Here is a 6,799-nt window from a genome sequence, read left to right as displayed (position 1 = left end):
CCCTACCCCCTCCCCCCCACATCCATCAGTCCTCAGTTTTTGTCAGCATTCAAGAGTCTCTCATGGTTTGCCTCTCTCCCTTTCCCCCACCATTTCCGCCCTTCTTCTCCCCCTTGTTCCTCCGTCAAGTTCCTCCTAATCCAGATTAGGAGGAACTTAATGAAAGACCATGGGTGAGAAGAAGGGGAAAATAGTTGGGGAGAGGGAGGGAGGCAAACCATGAGACAATGGCTGCTAAAGCTCCAGCGATCACATATGCATTTTCAGCAAGAAAAAGGACAAAGAATGCCCATGATAAAAAACCTTTCTGGGGGTGCCTAGCTGATTTAGTCGGAAGAGCATGCAACTCTTGATCTTGGGGTCATAGTTTGAGCCCTACATTGGGTGTAGAGATTACATAAACAAACTAAAAAAAATCCAAAAAAACAAAAAACAAAACAAAACAAAATTAAAAAACAAAAAACCACCTTTCTGGTAACCCTACCAAACTATTTCATAGGCCGAAACTATATGTTACGGCCACCACTCTCTGAAGAGTCGCTAAGAAACACAGTTTTTTGACTGGGTATTTGCTCCTTAAACACAGATGGATTTTTGTAAGGAAGAGGAGAGAAGGAATATTATATAGGGAACTAGCCACAGTTTCCTCTTTTGGTTACTCAGACATAATCTTCTCTCCATGCATGGTTTCCCCATTCCCAATGAAGGTGTCACTTAAGACTGATCCAGTTAGTCTATCAAGATTAGAGCCCTGGATCTCTGGGTGATGTGTGGTCCCTTCCATCACTTCTGGATATTACTCCTTGTAACCAAACCCTGATACAACTCATATGCAATACTAGAAAAGATATAGGATAACTACAATAAAAACTTCAATTTATGAAAGGAGAGATGAAAACACAGCAGTCACGTTCATAGCAATGACCAAATCCTCATGAGCAAAACTAGCAAGAGTATAAACCCTTTCTCTTATGGCAGGAACTCCTGTTCATTGCCTCCATGGCCCTCGCCTCTCTCTGGGAGATTATTCCTCATTCATTGTCTTCCATGGCCACTTCTGTAGTGGGTTTAGAAGGACACCCTTTCTGGAAGCTCTACACATTGCCTATTTCTTGTAGATGTGAATTGCCCAGGGGAGGGAGAGCAAGAGTTAATGAGATTGCTGTGGGGATTGAACCATCCCAGGCTGTTACAAACCAGGGTTGGCATTTTGGCAGTACAATTCCCCCACAACTTAGTAGACTCTTGGTCAATTCCTGATGATTTCTTTTCTTTCATTTCTAGCATATGAGTTCTGCCCATCTCCCTAAATTTTTAACTTCACATATACTACTTAATGTGTATTGCTGGAACACTTGAATCACTGGCTTCCAGTGGGTAATCACACCCTTCACTAGCCTTCACTACCTCTGTCTGGTAGGGTACCACCCACCCCCTTCTGATAAAGCAGGTTTTCTCAGCCGTGCAAGGGTCCAGAATGTGAGCTTCTCTGGCAATTTAGAGTGCAGGCTCAATATCAAGAGTACGTTCCTTGGCAAAGTGACATTTCTTCCCGTCTCACTTGTTGGTTGAATTGAGGAGCTCTAGACTTTGCTGAGAGTGTCTAATCATCTACCCACATTCTAAACATTACCTGCCATCTTCTCTAACACCACAGCCTCAGTCAATGCATCAGTGACTTTCCAAGGTACAGCAGGTGATACTTTAACCAAATATTTTACATTAAATGGCTAGGGTCACTTTTCCAGTCTGCAAATATCCAAGTCCTTGGCATTCGTCTCCCTCCCTCCCTTTGTCACCCAATTCTGTGTTTTAGATTCTATTACTTTTGTTCCTCCACTTCTGAGTATCACCTTCTCTTGTTTTGGGGGAGGGGGGTTAAGTCAGCTAATTAGTTGGATTTCGAAAAATCTAAATAACAATGATTAAACAACATTCTCTTAAAGAATACTGGTGTAAGCACCATGCAACAATTTCTACTTTCATCTCACTGCTGAAAACTATGTTGTATATTATCCATATTTCCAAGAGAAGCTGGGTTTTAGTTGAATATGCCATGTCCAACAAAAATAAGGAAGAAAGAATGGAAATTAGGTAGAAAGCCACCAGGTTCTGACACAAGGTACTTATTTATTGGTCCATTGGTGGAGGTGAGCAGGGATTACAGGGCAGAGTGCTAGCCTACATGACCAAATCCAGTGGATCTGGGTTCTAGGGCAGAGTGCTAGCCTACATGACCAAATCCAGTGGATCTGGGTTCTAGTCCTAATTAAATTTAATTAGCCTCTCTGGTCCTTAATTAGCCTCTCTGATTTTGTCATTTGAGTTTCCAGAACAGAGATACTAACAATATCTCCTTACAGTATTGTTTTCCTATTAAGTAAGGTAATCCATGGAAGGTGCTCATTTAGAACAGTGTCTGAGTGTGGTTATGCTCAGAAAACATTAACCATTAGTCAGGGTTGGTATAATGGGGTCAGATGCCCTTGTTTTTCAGAGAATGAAACAATGGAAAGCATCCAGCTCAATGGAGGCATTTCCCCCTCATTCCCTCTTTTGGAGCCACACCTATCCCCACACCTGTCCTCGGGCAGCCCAGCAGGCTCTCACATCAGGATCTTTGCACTTGCTGTCTCCTCAGCAGAGAATAACCCTCGGCTGGTGATATCCTCTCACTCAATCCCTCACTTTATTTGGGTGTCTTCTCAGAGGGCCTTTCTTAATCTGCTCATACGTCCATCACTCAGTAAGCTCTAATTCTCTTCATAGTATCAGTCCCCATCTGACAGTATAGTATTTTATGTGTACTAATTTGCCATCATCACAGTACAGGCTTCATGTGGCTTTGTAGGAACGTTGTCTATTTTGTTAGGGCCCTGCATGGGATAGGCACTCAAGGAACATCTGTTGAATGAATAGTAAATATTTAATAAACTTTGGATCACTTTTAAAATGTGAGCTTTTCCTAAAAGTCAAAAGAAGGATCCAGTCCAGAAGAAAAGAAGACTAAGGAACTTGGAACTTAGCAGATTTCAGAATAGGAAGGCACCAAGAATTCAGGACAATTGCAAGAGGGAGTGAGTAAAGACAGCCCAGTATGAATCCTTGGAGCAAGATTAGGATAAAACTGAGGACCCTTTTATGCACCCTGCCAGTTTCAGGATTTATCCTATGGATTTCAGGTGACTCTAGGGCTGAGACTTTAGGCAGATGATTGGTTTCACTTAGTTTGGTGTTTCTCCATCTTTTTTCATCCTAGAGAAAAAAATTATAACTTAAAATATTAAATACTAAGGGGTAAATTCTGTCAGATAGGATTGAGCTTTGCAGGCAGGTACTAACCATTATAATATCTAAGCTTTGTTGGCTCTCTCAACCCGAAACTACTTTTCAACCCCCTCCCCGTGGGGTGATATTGCCCTGCTGTGCATGCATTGTGTACCTGAAAAAGGATTCAAGAAAGTTGGTAGATTCTAAACACAGTACCAAAATCTGCTAAGAAGCATTCATTTTGAATTTTGTGGTTTTTTTTTTTTTAATTTCTGAGAGAGAGAGAGAGAGAGAGAGAGAGACAGCATGAGCAGAGGAGGGTCAGAGAGAGAGGCAGATACAGAATCTGAAACAGGCTTCAGGCTCTGAGCTAGCTGTCAGCACAGAGCCCGACGCGTGGCTCAACCCCACCAACCGTGAGATCATGACCTAAGCCGAAGTCGGATGCTTAAGCGACTGAGCCACCCAGGCGCCCCATATTCATTTTGAATTTTGAATATTAAGGCTGTCAGCTTCAGGCTAGTCAAAATTAATTTAAATTATCATGGCTGTTTGCTTTGAGACAGGACTCTAATTGAAGAATTATATATGATAGAAAAAAGTGAACTGGAACATGCCGTGGACTTTCATGTCCACAAATTCTGCTCTCTGCTGAAATTGATCTTCGAGATGAGAAGCATTTAGACCTCTAGACAGAACAACCACTGAGGGATGTTGGTATTTGTAACTATTTGCAGGTTTCTGCTTTACTGTATCTTCTCTGGATCAATGTTTTGTTCACTGGAATGTTTCATTAGATGTTGTGAAAGAACCACTCATTTTATAGTATTGCAAAATTGTGTATCTTTTCTTATGCACTGAGTTATCTCAGATCATTGTGGTAGATTGGAATGCTCCTATTCCCCATGTTTATAGAAAATCCCAGGAAAATGAGTTGATAGAATTGGGAGCTGGAAGGATTACTGGAAAATTCCTAATTATAGGTATGGAGTCAAAAACTTGTATAGCCCGTGAATACCAAAATAAGACTAAATATCCCCAAATAATTTTTCCTTTTCTGAAAACTCCTTCCCTGCCCCCATAACATTCATAGTCAGAGGGTAGGCTCCCAGCAGCCAGGATGATATCTCCTTACCCTACCTCCTTGGCCTTAACTGATAGACTACAGAGAGACACCTTCTCCATGCCAAGCCAATCAGCTTTGCTCACCTCCAATATATCAACAACTTTTGAGTTGCAAAGTGCAGGAAACAACTCAAGGTAAAGTTTATTTTCATTTAAAGAGGTTTGCTTTGTTTAGTTTTTTCTTGACCTTTCTTCTTTATTTTTAAGTAGTTAAATTTTTAAATGTAATTTATTATAAAGATTGATATAGTCATTTGGATTGAAGAGGAGGGTAGCAATGCAGCTGTGTCCAGTGTGTCTGAAACTAAGACCAGGAGTGCTGTGGGGAAACCAGAGTATTCTCTCCGTGGTCTTGCACCTCTGCTTTCTCCTGATCATTTTAGTTTATTTCTTGGGAGGATGGCTTACTTTGCTACTTTGCCACTCAGTTCACAGCAGGTAGAACATTGCCATCCAGAGCCCCTAGTTCAAAAGTTATAGTTTTCTTCACACACTTAAGACTTGTCTGTCTGTCTCTGTCTCTGTCTCTGTCTCTCTCTCTCTCCCCAGGTCTCAGTGCTCAGTTCTCAGGGAAGAACTCTGGTCCAGTTTGCAAGAAGTCCTTAGCTCTGGACCCATCACCAGGGGCTGGGAGCTCATATTACATGAACATGGCTACCAGGATTGTGCCTTTGCCAGTTCTGTTAAGAGGGTTGTCGTAGACTTATTACATACCAGTTTCCACTTATTTAGGCATCTCTTCACTAGACTATGAATTCCTTCAGGGCATGGAATTTGCCTTATTGATGGTGTATACTCCCGGTGCCAAGTTCAAGGACTGGTTCTTAATTGATATTCAGTCAATATGTATTGAATGAATACAAGTTGACAGCAGGATAAAAAAGTTCTCTAAGCTTTTCTTCAATCAGACTTACTTAAAAGAGCATCTTGCCCAAGATATTTACTCTATGTTCATATGTATGGGACCACTTAAACAGTGACTAATCCCCTAAATCATTGACCATTAAAACTGTAATTTAAAGGATATTTTAAAACTTGTTTTAAGTGATTGAGAGTCTACACAGTGACAGGCACTGTGCTGGGGGAGGGAGGACACTGATGAATGAGACACTGTCACTGTGTTTGAGGACCTCTCTGTTGAGTTTGACAGACCTTGGAGATCACTTAGCTTAACTTTCTCATTTTACAGATGAGGAAATGGAGACTCATAAAGATTGCTAGGCCTGATGGAAAACATTTTGATTTATTCATAAGATTTTAATATGTCTGTGTGGAGTCACTTTGCAGCAAGAAGTGTTACTTATTTTGGCCAAAGGGAACATTCCGTTTTTGTACATTTATGGATTATCTTTTCTTTGATCTTGCATTTCTTTTTTAATAGGCATGTGATTATGTAGATGATATTTGCTAAGCTTTTGATTTATTTGGAACCAATTAATAGCTGGCACTCAAGTTCTTTGGAAGCTCAAACCTTGCTATATTGGAAATGTCTTTATGGTTACTGAGTAATAAGGTCATGTATTACTGACATGACTTCTGACACTTCTCCCATTTATTATTATTCCTTATTAAATCACTTCCTGAGAAGGCTAGAGAATGTTTTCCATCTTAGATGGCATAGTTTATATTGACTTTCTCTGGATGAAAGTGGAATTCAGAGAAGAGAGTGAAAAGGATCATTTTTCTGCATTTATAAAGGTTGAAGGTGAAAGCTTTCTTTGGGGGAGAAGGAGAATTGGCAATGGACTTAAATTAGCTTTTCATTACGGGAGTGTATTGTGTGCCAGGCACTGTGCAGAACTTGGAGGGGGCAGAATGGCTGCCAGCTCTTACAGGGGAGGCATGCTTACTGCAGCTGGCCACTCAGGGGTTGGGGGAAGATGCATCATTGCTCTAAGCTGTGTGTTCAAGGGCAGGCCAAGGAGAGGCCAAGTCTCCTCATCAGAAGGATGGAGAAATATTTCTCTGGAGGAGATAGCTTTGAGTTTGGCTTAAGAGTAGGTCCATTCCAACAGTTTACCAAAGGAAGGGGAGTAGCTAAGGGCTGTAAGATGATTAGGGACATGGACCCCTGTGAGGCTACATAATGAAGATGGAATGATGGCTCAAGCTTAGGAAAGATATTGTCCTAAGACAAAGCCCGAATCTCTCTATGCTGTCAATTGACTCTCTTCTTGGCATAATTGTCAGTCCTGGAATGGAGAGCCTTCCTGGATATGCAGTCAGGCTGATCAAGGCAGATGGATGTAGATTTTAACATCCTAAGAATGTAAGCTCTTAAATATGTCCAGAACCTCTCTAACAGTCTTCCAAAGAGTCTTGTCACATAGCCTCCTGGTTGGATATGAGTTTGATGGGGGTTGTTCTGGAAAAAGTCATCTTATTTCCCTGATGATCAGGAAAA

Source organism: Hyaena hyaena, unplaced genomic scaffold, assembly GCF_003009895.1.
Source record: "Hyaena hyaena isolate Hyena2069 unplaced genomic scaffold, ASM300989v1 scaffold_577, whole genome shotgun sequence".
Classification (NCBI taxonomy): Eukaryota; Metazoa; Chordata; class Mammalia; order Carnivora; family Hyaenidae; genus Hyaena; species Hyaena hyaena.
Note: the sequence above shows the minus strand (reverse complement) of the source record.